Source organism: Anarrhichthys ocellatus, unplaced genomic scaffold (assembly GCF_004355925.1).
Source record: "Anarrhichthys ocellatus isolate YVR2014 unplaced genomic scaffold, GSC_Weel_1.0 scaffold16, whole genome shotgun sequence".
Taxonomy (NCBI): Eukaryota; Metazoa; Chordata; class Actinopteri; order Perciformes; family Anarhichadidae; genus Anarrhichthys; species Anarrhichthys ocellatus.
This window is the reverse complement of record NW_022280046.1, coordinates 7,876,129-7,893,034: the sequence shown is the minus strand read 5'-3', so window position 1 is coordinate 7,893,034 and position 16,906 is coordinate 7,876,129. Positions and strand designations below refer to the sequence as shown.

The following is a 16,906-nucleotide window of genomic DNA, read 5'->3' as shown; positions in this document are numbered from 1 at the left end:
TTAGTCTCAGATGCCCTCGGGGGGCTATAATCATAATAAAGTCCATCCACTGGGGAATGAGGCCAACGTGGCCAAGAGCGCTCCATCACATTCACATTATTGCTGCCGCTGTAAGCAGCCAACAGACAAACACAGACTGATGTGAGAGCACAACAACATGGCGGAGGCTCTCTCACTGAAGCCATTTATTTCCAGGTGGAAGGGAGATCAATACAGTTAGTGAGATTTACTACAGCGAAGAGAAGAACGATCATTTACACTGAGAGCAGGGCAGTGTTTTAGTGTTGTTTTTTTTCTCTTTCACTCAGTCTTGTTTCTAGTCTGCTGGAAATATCTCTAATGGTTGTGAGGCAGAGAAAGCGTTTAACTTCTTTATTTCATCTTGTGATGACAATTACAGCTGCTGCTACTGTATTTTTGGCATTGATATTTTTAGCAGTAACTTTTTTTTGTCATAATAGATCTTTAGATCTAAGTAATGTTTTGGGACTTAAGAAGAGACAATTCAGTTCAATCAGGAGAGTCTGACTGAAATCACTGAAAGAGGGGCTAGATAGTTCAAATCAAATGAAGTTATTTGATATAGGGTGCATTAACAATACACGATATATATGACGGTGTCAAACCATGATACTTTTTTGATCGTGTTAGTTTGATACCTGAATCTGATTTACAGTGATTATTTTAGTCTTTTGATGAAAATATAGGATAGAATACTGTTTTTTGTCAGTTGATTATTGTTAGTTATATTTCAACCTTGTTTTCATCAGTAACATTTGTATCTTATTTGTGCATTTTTAATAATAGTGCTCTAAGAACATGTTCAAACAGAACACAAAGTGAATTTAAGACGTGGTGCGGTTGCGTGCAAAGTCCCAGGGAATGATGTTAACAAATAAATAAGCCAATGCACAGCAAGTATATTAATACCCCTAAAGTTGTGGTCGAGATCGGTCTTTAAATTAAATCTTCTTTGACTGAGAACGAGACAAGAGCAGGTAAAAATGTGGTCGATTCTGAGATGACACCAACATGTTCAAAAAGTCAAGACCGATCTTGAATACGACAACATTGAAGTGTGTTATTCCACAGTAGCATGCAGGTCATTAAATACAACTTTGCATTCAAAATGTGAAGTTATTTCTTCATTTGTTTGTCTATTTTTTAATTAATTGAGAAATATTGTAATACTTTTGTACTGTAATGTCATAGTTTCCCTGGAATTAACCCTTCCCTCAGCAGTTTGTGATCCCATTAACAAACCCTGTCTCTCTTGTACTTTATTCAGAAATATCGTGACAAACAAACCTTTGTTCTGACCAGCTCATTTAAGTTGCTCCACTATGCGGGCTGGTGCAACAGCGCTTTTAAATTTTAGTGTTAACATGGTCGAATATACATCCCTGATCATCCTCGGAAATGGTTTGGGCAACAGTATGAGTCTCCAATCTCTATGTGTCTTGAGTGCATTTGCTCCTTTTGGTTAAGTGCTTTCTGGTTACAATACAATCAACCAAGGTGCATGCTAATACCAGGTAAATGGGATCAGAGAGTGCACCATAACACTCCTTGACTAATGATTTGAGACAAAAATACTTTTGATGCATTCCGCTTAGGGTACTTAAAAAAATAAAGGTGAGGAGTTTCTATTTTAAACTTCTATCTGAGGCATTAAAAGATCGGAGACTGAACTTTGATATGATAACCGAGTCAGGGCATTAGGTCTATTAAGGTATTCTACTACATGTAATTGTAAATCCATAACAGCAGCATCATTGATCAACATACCATAACCCTGAGGTTATACGATATGTAGGCTGTTTCATCTTCTCTAACCTTACAAACCCCTGTTGTGTGATGCTTTTTCTACTGGGCCACTACCACAAGATTGATGATTTAAAACAACAGAGTATCCCTAAAAGCTGTCCAATGCATGAACCACTGGGGAGTGCAATGCTATCCTCCCCAATGTTGGAGGAGTTGAAACCCTGGAGGAAAAGTTGTGGGTGTCAAGTTATTGGACACAGTAGAATTGGTTCCCCACTGACTAATGGCCCTGGGCTTTTGTTGTGAAAATCCTAGCACTGTGAATGGGCAAAAAAAAAAGAAAAAAAGAAACTCAACTCCCACGAAGGCTTCTGTTTATCTGCTTGTTTGGATGCTCTCTTTGGTGCAAAATCACATTGGGGAAAGTGTAGTCATCCACTGAGGACTTGTGCCAGTCAGAGAGCCAACGGGCTGAGTATGCCATGATAGTGAGACTGTATAATGGCACTAAATAAGCTTTGGATACCAGCATCCACCAGAATGCCAAGCAGCTGTAGTGTCGTTCTATATTAAAGCACCTGTCCTTTGGTGCTGTCGGCCTGTCCTTCCCTGCTGGTTATTACACTTACACAGTGTATATTCTAACATAACTTTGGGCTTCATCAAATCACCACAAATTTATTGACACACAACAACAACAAACCTGTCGGGACTTCTTGTGCCCTGGGTTTAGCCTCTAAAGCAATATACAGGCTGCTCTGTCTGCCTTACAGGTGAAGGTTGTTGGGGCATTATGACTATCAAGTGTCTATAAGAAAATCAAATAAGAAAAATTAGAAGGGTGCACTCAGTAGAGTGCAGATCTCCACCAGGTGTGTCGGCATCGGCCACTGCTGTAATGTGTGATTGAATGAATACAACCCACAATTTGCCAACAACATCAATGGCCTGTTTGGTGTTGCAAAACAAACTTCATTCAAACTCAAAAACAAGCAGTTTTGTATATGCAATCGGTCCAAAATCGTCTTTTTTTGGGACACATCCTACAATATTGCCAAGAACAAAATTCAACCCCTAAGCCGTCTGCCCGCATAGAGTAGCAGCAATTGAGTGGCGGTTATGTACTCAGCAGTGTGCGCACATCTTCCAAAACAATAAAAGGGAGCAAGCTGTTGTTAACCACTGTGTGTCTAGCCGCAGAGCAGCGGGCGTGTGGTACTCAGCAGTTTTTTGGACTGGTGCTTCCGTTAGCCAAACACACTGAAAGTGTGCAAACTGTATCCCCCACTGTGTCCGGGCAGAGTAGCAGCTGGGGGTCGGTGATGCATTACTAGTAATAATTAGTGGCCCCTACCGGACGGGGCCAGGTATAGTGGGGAGTGAGGAGTCAACAGGCAGTCAATGGCAATAAAAAAATAATTTGACAAAGTGTGAGTCACCGCAACCCTAACACACTAGAGGTTTGGCCACCCAAAATACTATGGAATTTGCTGCAATTTGCTGCAGCAGAATGCGAGATCAACCCGAGGACAGACATAGGGATGTACACTCAATCCCTGATGCACGCACACACACAACCGATCGCATGATCCTGACAGAGATAATATACATATATACATAAGTATGCCTCATATATAGAGGTTCACATATTATTGCTGTTCTTTTATACTACTCATATTATTATGTAGGCTAAAGCACAATAACCAGTTTAATCATAATTTGTTTGATTTAAATACATATCAATGCAGAACTATATACACACACACACACACACACACACACACACACACACATACATATATATATATATATATATATATATATATATATATAGAAAGAAATAAATAAAATAGTACTGTGTCCTCCCCACCTCTGAAACCAAACCTACTCCGTTGCTGTCATGTGTATTATGCCGTGAGCATCGAGTAGATAGTGGAGCATACAGCAGCTAATGAGTTGGTAAAGAGCGAAATCAGAGATCAAAACTGAGTTAGTATTGGATTTACATTTGCCAGGTGGCCAGAAACATGACTCAGCTTTCAGCTCTTGTTTTGGCCTAACAGATAAAACACTTTTGTTGCAGAATGCCACAGTGCACCTATTTTGTCACCGTTTTTTGCTATCTGAAAGTCACCAGTTTTTGCAGTGAATAACAATAAAAACATCACTGCTATGAACAGTTGTAGCCCTGACTTTCACTACATTTCGGAAGATGAGCTGTGGCTTTTTTTTTTTCTAAGGAAAGGATGACATCTTTTGAACCACAATTTGCCATTTTGTACGGTTACTAATAAATGACACAAAAACATACAACAGCTGCCTTATTGTTTCTTTTCCATTTCTCTGTAGCCGCGTGCCACACACAACAATCTGAGGGAAAACATAGAAAACTAACTAATAAATGAAAGTATGAGAAAAACTGTAATAATAATATTGAGAGTTTTATTCAAGTAGCTGTCGGTCCAACTTGTCCATTGACGTTGCTATAAAGCAGCTTCAATAAAGCATCAAGTGAAGCACCATGATGGAGCAGAGAACGATGAACATCTCTGTGCTGCTGAATGAATTCTTAGCTCAGATGAGCAAGATATCCTAAATGATATAGGTGGAAAGATGGAACCGTCTGCCTGCTGGCAGTTGAAAGCTGTGAACAATTTCAAGCACTATAGACACACATTGCTCTTCAAAAAGCTTAAAACACCATTATGGAAGAGAGTCCAAGTCATCCACCAATCACACGTAATGTGAACTTATGGATGTACCTGACAGGAATGTCTAGAAAGAACGCATCACTCTGGTAGCTTTTAGTGCATCAATCAACATAACTCTGTTGCAATAAAGTGGCAATGGTCAAAGTGCCAAACTCGAGGCTTCAAAATCGCAGAATAGCCATGACTTCACAACTACGCCCACTTCTTATAAACTGTCTATGATTCAAGGACAGAATGCAAACTTGGAAGCAGTAACTTCAAAATCATTCTTCTTGTTGCCTTTCTTTGACGTTTTAAAGTTGAGCGATCGAGGTCAGACTGGGACAGAATGAGGAATGAGCCCAATTCAAGACCCAGCAACATTACGGGTGCCTCACTCAGGGAGCACTCCTCTTAATCAAATATGTGCTCAGATCCTCTTCATCTGACTTGATAGGCGGTCCTATTTATAAATCCCCCCTCTTGACCTTTTGACCATCGTCGGATCCATTTTGGCAAACAACCAGAGCGGCTTCCGACGAGAAAACAAGACATCCATAACAGTGCATCTGCGATAAGTGGCAGTCCATTTCCTTTCACATTAGGGCCCGGACAAAGGTAAAGGTTTTTTTTTTCTCATTGTGCACAACAGCATATCCGTCTTTCATCTAATCCAGCGACTCGATCAATTATGGATGCACGCTAAGCACGCCTTTTCTTACTCAAGTACATGAGAGCATCACGGCTGCTACAGCGAGGCGCCAAGGTGTTTGTGTGTAATGATGGGGTGTCATCGCAGTGCTTCGTTTCTCTCCTGCTCATGCGGTCAGACCTTCAACTCTTACTTTGCAAGTGTCAAGATGAAACTTTTTCTTTCCCCCTTCTCTTCTTTTGAAAATGTATTCAGTCAATTCATACCAGAGGTCTAGCTATACATCAATTTGCAAATGTGTCTTAAATTAGATTTAAGACACATTAAAAGCCTCATTTGTTGTGGTTGAACGGTCAGTGTGCCACGGTACATCTTGGCAGTAATGGTGACAATTAAACATACTTTCTCAACCAGTTCTCTATGAACATTTTCCGCCAATCTTTCATCAGTTTTGCTTATTACGCATGATAGATTGATGTATGTGCTTTTGTCTGTGCTCGTCTCATTGGTTGAAGATGAAAGATTTACCAATCAAACATCCCCCACACAGTCCTGACGAGGCCGATTAGCCTCTTTGGTCATGGCTATTTAACATTTTAATAAGAGGGCCGTCATTTCTCACATGTTAAAAGAAAACCAGTAGGTGCTGTATTCTCCCACCTTGAGTGTTTTTCTTTTTTATTCATTTCTTTTTTTAAAATCTTAAACATTTGTCGTCGTCTCGTTGCATCACAATACAGTGACACATAATATCTCACAACTAAATACCTGAAAAGCTCCTGAAGATACTTCACACGGCGCTCCAATTAGCCAGCCTGCTCAGCCGGGGACTCCTCAGCTTCTTTCCGTGTTATGGAGTTGCAGCATGAGATATCATACTTATTAACGTACAGTACAGCTGCCTCCCCAAATCACTGGGTAACCGTGGAGGATGTGCGGAAGAAAGTAATTAGATCATTGCAATGCTGTGTTTCGCCTGCAGCTGTCTGTTTTTCATCAGTTTTTTCCTGATGAGCTTGTCATATCCCTCCTCCTCCGTCCGCACAGAAGTCCAATTATGTTTTTATTTGTGAATGATAATTCACGGAGAATTGAATGACGGCTGATTAATATGCATTGGATGTGGCAATGGGTTCTCGACAATGCCCACGGTCTGCCTTTGATGTAATTGCTGACGGAGCTTCGGTCTTTTGTGCTTTAAAACAACAAACCGCATGATGACTTGTAGTTAGTTTGTATGCGTTCTTTGTTTTCTGTAGCCGACGTCCGGACTGTTGACCACATCCTGTCTGTTGTGATCTTCCCTTATCATCAGGTGCGACTGAAACACGCCGTTTCCATTAAAGGAATGGGTACTATCAAATATTAAATCATGCTTAAATGCTCCATTGGGCTGCTGCCATGGAAATATGGACTGTCATTTGTACTCCAAACATTATCTACTCCTAATTTCTGAATCATTATCTGCTCGCAAAAGAGGTGGTTCTCATATGCACGGCTAATGGCTTTTCCTTTCATTACTGCCTTCCTTGGAGTGCTCAGAAATTAACCTCCATATTTCTAAAAGAGGAAGACGTCATGGGTGGAAGCGATTCGGATAGTTTCTCTGAATAAACCAGAGAAAACTTTGCGAGGCCCTGTTCTCAGTTGAAGTTGGGAGGCCGAACCTGACTCCGCCCGCCGTCTCCGGTGGTCTCAGATGTTGTTTCCGTTTCTGTCACTTCATGTCTAGTTAATTAAACCTGCCAGGTCCTTTCAGAGCCCTCAGCAGCAGAAGCAGGTTACCTTGGTATAGCCACAGATCACACTACATCTCAGCGTGTGCTGGTGAGCAGAGAGTGCTCACACGTAGATGAACTCCTCTTTTTTACTGTGCGATTTATATCTACATGTTTTTGTGATTAAATTAGTTAGCATCAGCAAAATACACACAAGACATGTAAAGATGAGGTTTTTAATGAACAAATGTATTCACAATGGTTGTGAGATTAAACGTACATTGCCAATCAGACTGCCCTCTGTTTCCACTTGCAGCTGCCGTCTGTGGTTAGAGACGAAATAGCACCAAAAAGCTTTTGATTTCACATAAGTGTGACCAAATTGAAAAGTATAAAGCTTTCAAATTTAGGCTGTCAAAACGAATCCAGGCCAAAATTGATTCAGGACATGAGTGGCAGATGACGAAGCAAAAACACTGGAAATGAAGAAAACAGAATTTGGGAGTGTTTTGGAAAAGAAATATTGATAAAGCACAATCACAGTCAAATCACGCTGCTTAGTGCATGGCATGATATAAAAACAAGACATGACTGATGATCAGCCCCTTGAATGCATCATTCGGCCTGTTTGCTTCAGGACAAATCAAGAGAAAAGCGCTCTCTTCTCCTGGATCTGCTGGGATTGTGTGTCCTTTTCTCCGCATGGATTGATTATCGCTGCCAGAAAATTAAGTTAATTTCATTGCAAATGCTCAGAGAAAACGAATATGGATCCGTGAAGTCTCTCCCTCATTTATTATTGCCTGAGCAGCTTTCTAGCCCAATTTAAAGACATCACAAATATGTGACCTGCTGTGTGGATTCTAGTTGTTTTTCTTAGTCACAAATATTGACTCCGGAGTTCTAGTCTAAAGGATTGTAAATCCCTGAATTGCACTGTATTACAATGTTGTTATTTGAAGCAGACAGGCAATTCTGCCATGTGTTTTTATATCAACCGTATCTTCTCTCTAACAATACATCTCACAAGTCCTGTGTCTTGTTGCAGCTAATATGTAGCTCACTGCTCACGGCAGGAGATGGATGAGGTACATTGTCTTGCTGTGCTCGCAGGAGTCACGGCATGTCCCCTATTTCTGCGTCCAGGCCATAAATAGGCAGAAAAGACCTGTGACACATTTAATTAAATTCAAAAGCTCACTCAAGCTGTCAGACACTGTGTTTGGCCCTCTCCGCTCCTGGTCCTAATGGATGCTTGTGGTCCGTAATGCCTCGGTGCCAGATCCACTCTGTCAGCTCTGGGGAGTGATGCTGAATAATGGGGCTTTGTCAGATCTGGTAATGAATCTGCATTGTCAGACAAGGACGTCAAATTGTCTGAGGAAAAGAGCACGTCTCCAAATCATTAATCAACTCCGAGGATTGAGGAAATGGCCGTGAGTCCTACATGCACAGTTTGAATTCAATTTGGAAAAACATCCACGTGATGGGCCATTTGCTAAACCAAGAGGTAGACCGTGCTCAGTCTGTCACAGCAAATCCTTTTGACGAGGAGGAGGAGGAAAGACAGTAGCCTTGATTAATGAAGGCTTGAGCAGCATCAGTCTGCAGGCGGATCTGGATAAAATCACACCGACTGTGCCCAGTCACAAGGTGAGCCACATGTCGCTGACTGGGCTCCACGGCGTGACAAAGAGCAGCTGTGCTCCAGATATGACGCCGCTACTGGATTAGTCGGCGTTCTCCTTCTCTGTTTTGTCACATCGTTCCGCAGTGATGGACAGGTAGATAAGAGATTAGCATTTGCCGGCGGTCTATCGGATTCCAGCACGAGGATGGAAATCCAATTACCACTTCATTCTATCATATCATTGCAGGGGTGTGTGAGTGGGTGTGTGAGTGGGTGTGTGAGTGTGGGACAAGCTACTCCAGAGGAGGGGCGGTCTTAAAGGGGACAGCCAATTTAAAGCTACAATATGCAAGTCATTTGTTTTACATTTAAATAACAATAAAAGGAATATCATGGAGCAGCTTTAGCTTGTCATGCAATTTCTTCCTGAGTGAAACAAATGTGAACTGCATGACGTAGCAAACGTGGATTCTCTGAGCAACCACAGTGATTAGGAGCTGGATGGCAAACTTTATCCCAAAACACAGCCCGTCCTTTGTTATTGTCGGGCAACGATGTGACGGTGTCCCTTTTGCCCATCTGCTGAGAGCTTGTTCAAGGTTTTGCAGATTGACTAAAAATAACACAGAAGTGGAAAGATGACCAAAGTTGTTTGAGTTTGTGCTCTTGTTTTCTTCGTCACATACACACAGGTGCATACATGAAATTGGACCTAAGCAGTTAGGAGCAGAGGGCTGCTGTAAACGGACCGGGGAGCAACCTGCGACTCACGGTCTCGCTCAAGGATATTTCGACATTTCGAACAGAAAGAGTTGGGAAATCAAACGGAAGTTGGATGGGTCAAACAAACACAGGACCCAGCAGGCCGCTACTCGTGTCCCGTGAGAAGCCAAGTCAACATTGACATTATTTTACCGTAGTTTGGTTACATAACTGCCAGAATAGCTATTTAACAGAACAAACTCAGTTGAACACAAACCAGGATCTTTTCCTAAACCTACTTTTGTTGTGTATTTAAACTGAAAAAATAAGTAAACCTACGTTGGAAGTTTAAAAAAAGAAAGAGATGTACCTAGGAAGTTAATTTTGATAAGCCACTATGCATGTAGTCCAAAGTTGCGGGGTATAAAACCATTAGCTGGAAGATGATCAAATGCTTTGCTGAGGGGTTAATTATTGATGGCTTCGTCACTTTGAGTTCCCCCCTTCCAAGCACATTAAAGCAAACGTGATCCATAATTTGTACAAACATATTGATAAACGCCTCTTTAAGGCTTTAGGGCTTGGTGCAGGAAGACATAGAAATGTTTTTAATGACAGAAAACTGCAATAGAAGAAAGTAGAACAAAACTAAATGTGTCCAGTTGCAGAGATCAGCATCATTATTGCTTCTGTTTATTACAGACTCTCTGGCTTTGCTATGTGCTTCTTCAACACATCTGTTGACACAATACCTGCAGCTAGTTTAGATTTACAGTGAGATGCCATATATCGTGCATGATGTGGTGTCTTGAGTTGACCTGGCATGACTCAGAAAGTCCCAGTTGGAAGGTTTTGATAACATCGTCTGTACAAAAACATCAGTGCCGAAAAGAAATGGATGTTTGTCCAGCTGACACCCCACTTCTTGCCACAGATAATATTAACATTCACCAATTTATGGTAATGCTCCCGAGCTGGTTCGCAGCACCATCACCACCGGCACGTGCCACAGTGAATTATAATTTTGAATTTGACCTGTCAATCAAATTTTTGTTTTTTTCCACAGATATCTATAAAGCACTAGAACATGTGAATGCAGCGTTAAAACACAACAACTACCACGTTGCAATTGCCTCCACCAACTAGTGGAGTCAACAATGTCATCACTTCATCATTGAATCCTCTTAGATATTTGTATGAAATGTCTAATAGATATGGACAAGATGTGTTTTTTAAGGTCACTGTGACCTTGACCTTTGACCACCAACTGTTAATAAGTTCAACCTCGACCAAGTGGACAAGTGTATCAAATTTGAAGTGTTTCTGAGGTATCGCTTTCATGGAGAATGGGTGGGGCGTGAGCTCACATTGACCACCAAAATCGAATCACTTCATCCTTGAGTCCAGTTGAAAGTTTGCGCCCAATTCTAAGAAATTCCCTCCAGGTATTCTTGAAATAATGAGTTCACGAGAATGGATTGGACGGACAGACGGACAAACAACCTAAAACATAATGCCTCTGGCCACGGCGGGCATTAAAACAACCCCAAAAGCAAGCAGGTAACAGTGAATAAGCTGTATTCTTAATCTTGAGGATAAGAGCTATAAATTATGCACATTTTTCACGTCCTCCCCTCAGATATTCAGGCGCCAGCGCTTATTGCTCATGTTGATGAACTGTCTGCCTAGGAATGGTCTGTGGTTTGTCGCTTCACAGTACGGTTTTATCTTACTGCTTCCCACCATTGCCAGGCTGGTGGTGAGAGTTTGACAGAGTACAATTTCATTTCATGATGCACAAAAAAATGTATATTGGTGTTTTAAGATCAGAATCAGGAGATGGTAATGCATATTCATTGTGATATTCAAATTAGCATATTTTGAGTCCTGCAGTTGGAATGTGAGCATATAGCAAATGCTGTATACAATTCTTAATAAAGCACCACATTCTCAAAAGGGATGCCAGACCATAATTTCAGAATGTAATTGCCCAAATTCTTTGGTGATGATTTGTTATATTTAACAGTATGACACAACACCAGGGAGGTTTAATTAATACAAAATAAGTGTTTCTATGGCAAAGTGTGAAGGCAGGCTTGACTGCAGTTATTTCTCTGAGGCACAAAGTTGTATAAAGACGAGTTGGTGTCTGAGGGACTGATTGTGCACTTTCTGAAAACCCTGAAGTCACACCTACAATTTTTGGAAACAGAAAATTGGCTGAATTGGAGTGAATCTAAATCAGTTGCGAAACTGATCAGTTTCCTAGCAACAGTGTCGGTATTGGCATCAACGGGTTTTTTGTTTTTCTTCCCAGCCCACAGTCTTTAAAGCTTTGCTATGGGAGGCTACACAACAATATTCAGCAGGGATTTCTGAATGAAAAAGAAATATTCCCTCGTATCATATACAGTATAATGAGGTTTTTAGACACTAAATAGCAAAAGTTATAATGCAGAAAACACATTATATAAGCCAAAATATAATGAAGTGTTTCATTTTAGAGTTATGTTTCATTTTTATAGACCACTTCTGAAACATGCATCAATCTGTTTTTCCTAATCCACATTGTGGTGAGATGAAAGGCTCAATCAGCTTTCAGTTCATCTGATCTTGCTTGAACGTCAAACAAATCTTCAAGCGCAGGCTGATCCTAAACCCCTCCTCCAGTCAAGAGCTGTCTGTAAAATATCGAATAAATGTTTAGATAATGTGGCATAAAAGATTCCATGTCATTCCCCAAAGCAAAGCAAATTCACCTCAATTATTTCGCATTCATTCACACTGCCTTTGGGCAAGCAGCAAGCTTGACCTCTGTATCTTTGACTTTCTGTTTGTTGCTTGTTGTTCAGTTACGTGGGCTGAATGAAAATACGACGTAGTCCAGAATTGAAAGTTGCTTGAACAAAATAAATAAGGACTTCCTGAAATGAGACTGGGGCATGAACAAACATTACGGTCTGACAATGAATGACGAAGGAGAGAGAAGAAAAATAACCCCCTTAGTTGTGGATAAGCCTGTCCAGCTTTAATTCTTCTCATATGGCACAAATGCATTTGACAATGATAACGGTGGCAGATTAAATATCGTGCTAAAAAGACTGAGGCTAAAGCTACATGTTCCAGGCAAAAAAATGAATCATCCTGTCCAGGACATAAAAATAAAGAAACAGCATGGCAGTGTAGAGCTCGTAAGTCCTAGTATTATCATTATGTCAAGAAAAAAGTTAAGATCCCACTATTGCCTCATGCATAACACAATAATGTTGCTCAGCTTACATACTGAGACAAGCAGGTTAGATTTCTGTATAATTGTTCATATTTATGAGCTTTAAGCTTTACGATACTCGAGAAAAGGCTTTTAGGATGGGAACTGACCAATGTGTTTGCTGAACATTATGCTATCTCAAGTAAAAAAGTTTGGGGTGGGGATCGCCGGCATGCAAACTTTCCGAAATGCGATAAAAAGAGCAGGGCAGAGCTGCTAACATTAGCTGCTAACACTCAGCCATGACACAATAAAGAAATACTGCGGAGGGTGTGCTATTCTTGAACAGCATCGTGAACAACCTGTAACCCAACACAATGTTAGCTAGCTAATTAAATGCGCTCCTTGACTTTGGAATTAATGTTAGGTTAGCTAGTAAGCTAACTCTGGTAAGCTGGGCATGCTAATGGCTGCAGTTTACCTTACAGCAGATAAACACGCTGATCCAGACTTTTACTTGTAATCTATTTGCATAGTCGAAATGAAACCCTGCATACATTATTGATCTGTTTTATGAATATTAGATGAACATTTCAGCCACTATTTTTTAAGCTTGTTTTGGTAAGTTGGTAGGCCCTATACATGTCTCCTAGTTGTCTGTAACTCGCAAGACCTAATACAACACTTGAATATGCCTGATGATCTCTGGATATTTATGGAAACACATGCAGTGTCGATGTCATCTCTTGTTTTGTTTTGTTTTATTCCTGCCGGTAACAATGTGTCCAGAGCCACATGAAACAAGGGTGGAGTGCTTCCCTCATTCTCTTTTAGTGTCTAACCAAAGAGGAATGAAATGGTGTTCGTCCCATCAGAGTCTTTTATGTGAAGGCACACGATTGTGGACGTGTGAGCACCTAGCAACACATTGTGTCAAAAATATCACTTGGAACAACGATGGAGGTCACTGGGATCGATTGTCGTACCGACAAGAAGGATTTTCTACATGTACGACAAAAGCAGTGAATGCAGCGAGACATCTGTGAAGAAGTAGCCTTCAACCACAATCCTGGAATAATGCAATATGATATTGCATACAAACATATACTGGATGAAAACGGGGGGAAACAAAATGTCTTAATGTTCATATATTCATTAGGATTTTGCTTTTGGCTTCACAGGTTATGCTCATTTATCCCATGATAAGGTTGGATTCTAAATAAGCAAAAATTGGAGCGCAGCTACGTCCCTGGGAGCTTGTCCTCACCTGGGCTTACTTGTTACTTACTAGTGCATTTAGGGTTTGAAATGAATAAATTAATCCCGTGTGATCATAATAGTGTTTCTAGAAAGAGGAACATATGTAATTAGGAGATTTCTTTAGCTCTGTAATGATTTCAGTGTGTTGCTGGTTGTTGTTGCTGTAACAACACTTGGTTCAGTGCAAAAATAGGCCTATGAAATCACTGTTGACGAAGTTAAACTAAAAAGATAGGAATATGTATTTCCTTTATTGCCAGGTTTTAGATTAGAAGATTACAGAAAGCAATCCGCAAATGGTCGGCTGTATATTATTTCAATTCAAACACAAGTTTTCTTCACCATTCATTTTTTCTTGCTTTCAATTTATATAAATGATTTGATAATCTATCAAGCGCTTAGCTCTCCATTGCCATTGACAGCCTCTAGGCAGGATGCAGCATTGCTTTCATTAACCAGCGGTGGCTCCCCACCAAAACAAGTTTTGATTTCACCCTCCGACCATATCTGACCAAGATGATGATTATCGGGGCGATTAATCACACGGCACTTATTGAATAAGCGGCCATTTCTCTGATTGCTGCTCTCGCAGTAAAACTCCGTAACCACAGGAACAAGTGACAGCATATTCAAAGGGGAAGGTGCAATTACGGCACACTTCAATGGACCGATCATCAGGTGGCTTCAGGTTCATTGTTCCCATTCCACAGGGAAAGTAATTCAGGGCTGAAAAGGCAGTGATTGCATTGCTCCAAAATCCAACTCCAAATCCATGGGAATGCCATTATAGTAAGAATGCAACCAGAGTGTGAATGGACTGCTAATAGTGACAGACTGTGACCATACAACTATTCTGAAAGAGGAACTGAGGCCATTGCTATTTGCTTTTCCCAAGCAAAAAATAGCAAATCCTCTAGTGGTATATACTGATGACCTGATATCTCCTCCTATAGATCCCCATATTTGCCCCTGAACAAGGCAAAAGAAGGTGTGTCTTGAAGGAGTTTTTGTAGGGTAAATTGCAAGAAAACGAGTCGGTATGAGATTTGATAATTTGTTCATCATTTCATGCATTTATTAAGCAAATACTGCTGTTTGTGTCTGTTTAATATCAATGCGAGTTGCATGTCTTTGGAATTTTAACTGTTGGTTTAACAAAGCTAAAAGTTTGAATGGGCTATGGGGAGATTGTGGTGCCCATTTTAAGCCATTATCGGACATTTTTACAAGATACATCCTGTTACATTTGTGTTGGCCTAATAACGGGTTATTCTAACAAAAGTCACAATAATCGTGATGGTCGAATCAAAAATAATCCAATAGTTTACTACATGCCATCTCACCATGGCTGCACGGTTGCCAATAGCAACTTCACTGGCATGATGTTCAACATACAAATTGTTCTTTTATCCCCAATTTAAAGAACTCTGCATTTACCTTTTTGTTTTGTTTTCATAAAACAAATTCCCCCCAAATGTGACTCAAACGGGATTGATACCTTGAAGCTGCACAAACCCATTGTCCAAATGATCCACTATTTAAATGTGTGACATAACTGGTCGCTGAGGAGGCCAACATCTTTGTAGCATCATTATCTCGGTGACCCGCAGCCTCCCGGTGGACACGGGACGGGACACTCCGGGTTCAAGCTTGAGAGGAGCCCACAAACTGTTCACCTATAAGATCACGAGTGACTAAGTTACCCAACTAACTCGGGAGTGAATGAGGGGGAGGGAGGAGCGGGGGTGCTGCAAAACATGATTGATTATAAATCCTCGACCGAACTTCAGCTGCGAGTCTGTAGCAAAGGTCTCCTCCTGCCTCCAACCGCACAGCAAGCTGCGCATCTCCTCGGATGCTGAGGGAGTAGCTCAGGGAGGAGGAGGGCGGAGGAACAAAGAGAGAGAGAGAAAAGGAGAGAGAGAGAGCGAGAGAGATACAACAAAAAGGAAAATATTTCAGCACCGGAGCTGTCCGTGGGCTCTTGGAGAAGTCTCTATTCCTGCCGAGGGGGACTAGAAGCTGCACTCCGACTGTAAACGTCCTCTGCGGGACCGTGAGGAGGAAGGAGGGATAATATACAACTGCCATTCATCTCTGCTGCTGCTGGTGTGGGAGGGGGGTCTTCTTCCGACGGGACCAGCAACGACGGCGCGTACTTCAATCGAGCGGAGTCTTGCCATGCTGGACGGCCGGACTTGAGACAGTGAAAGGGCAACAAAAAAAAAAAGTCTCCACAGAAGTCGAGGTGAACGGCAGCTCTTTTGTTTTGCGGTGAGTAGCTACCACAATAAGCCCCGCGTGGCTTTTTCCCCTGCCTCGTAAGATTACATAACGAAACTGCCAAGCGGACGCTATGCTGGTCTACGTTAGATGTTGCAAACGCTGGGCTGTGACGGGACTCGTGCATACGTGCTGGGATAAGCCTCGTTACGGATGCTTGCATGGGTTGAATATTTAGGTCAGCATCACATGGGTGTGGATGCGCGTCGAGTAATTGTTACCAAACTACAGGAGTTCACGCGGTGGCTCGGCTCCCGTTGCGTCCTTTTTCGTTTGACATAATGTTTTAAATATATATATATATTTATATGCAGACACTATAGTGAAAGAACACAATTCGGGGAGTTCTTGGGAGTGCGTGTGCATGTACGTCATTGGTAGAATAACTGTTAAAGCACCAGGGTACTGTTTCTTTTTTTTTTTGGTTCCTCAATGACCTTTTAAAGGAAGTTGCAGCCTATCAATGAGAGCAACTACTGGTATGATGATTCTGAATCCTCTGCAGCAGGCTTTACTTCGCCCCGCTATCTGTCCACTCTTCCCACCGTCCCACAAGGGGGTGGGGAGTGCTCCCTTCCATTAAGCCCTCCATCAGCCTTCGCTGCTGTTATCTCCTGGGCCCACAAACAAGCCAATTTCGGTGTTAGATCTCTGAGTGAGTCCTGTTCGCTCCTCGCTGTGTGACAGATCCCTACAGCCCGGGCTGCTCCTCTGCCGCCCTGCTCTTTTGGGACTCTCTCTCAAGAGCGTTCCCGGGCTGGCACAGGCTCCCCTGTCTGGCAGCGCCTGAATGCCAACGTGACGCTTCCAGCCCAACGATGCATTGAGATTTAAATTCCTCCCTCTATTCAGGCACATTGAAATTCAAACCTCCCAGTGCATTTGTTGTAATGCTTTTTTTTTTTGTGTGTGGAGAACATTGGTTGCTGTGCTCAGGTACCAGGATGGGAGAGGAGGCAACGGCATGTCAGGAGGGAGAGTTCCATGCACATAGCT

General features: G+C 41.7%; 1 protein-coding gene across 1 annotated transcript in view; it reads left to right on the top strand.

Annotated features, from left to right (window-relative positions):
• The first annotated feature begins 15,497 nt into the window (after window positions 1–15,497).
• phf24 (PHD finger protein 24) overlaps window positions 15,498–16,906 on the top strand; it is a 33,410-nt gene continuing 32,001 nt past the window's right edge. Inside the window, exon 1 of the mRNA XM_031855669.1 lies at window positions 15,498–15,901. The gene's annotated coding sequence lies outside the window, so the exon portion shown is untranslated. The remainder of the gene's footprint in view (window positions 15,902–16,906) is intronic.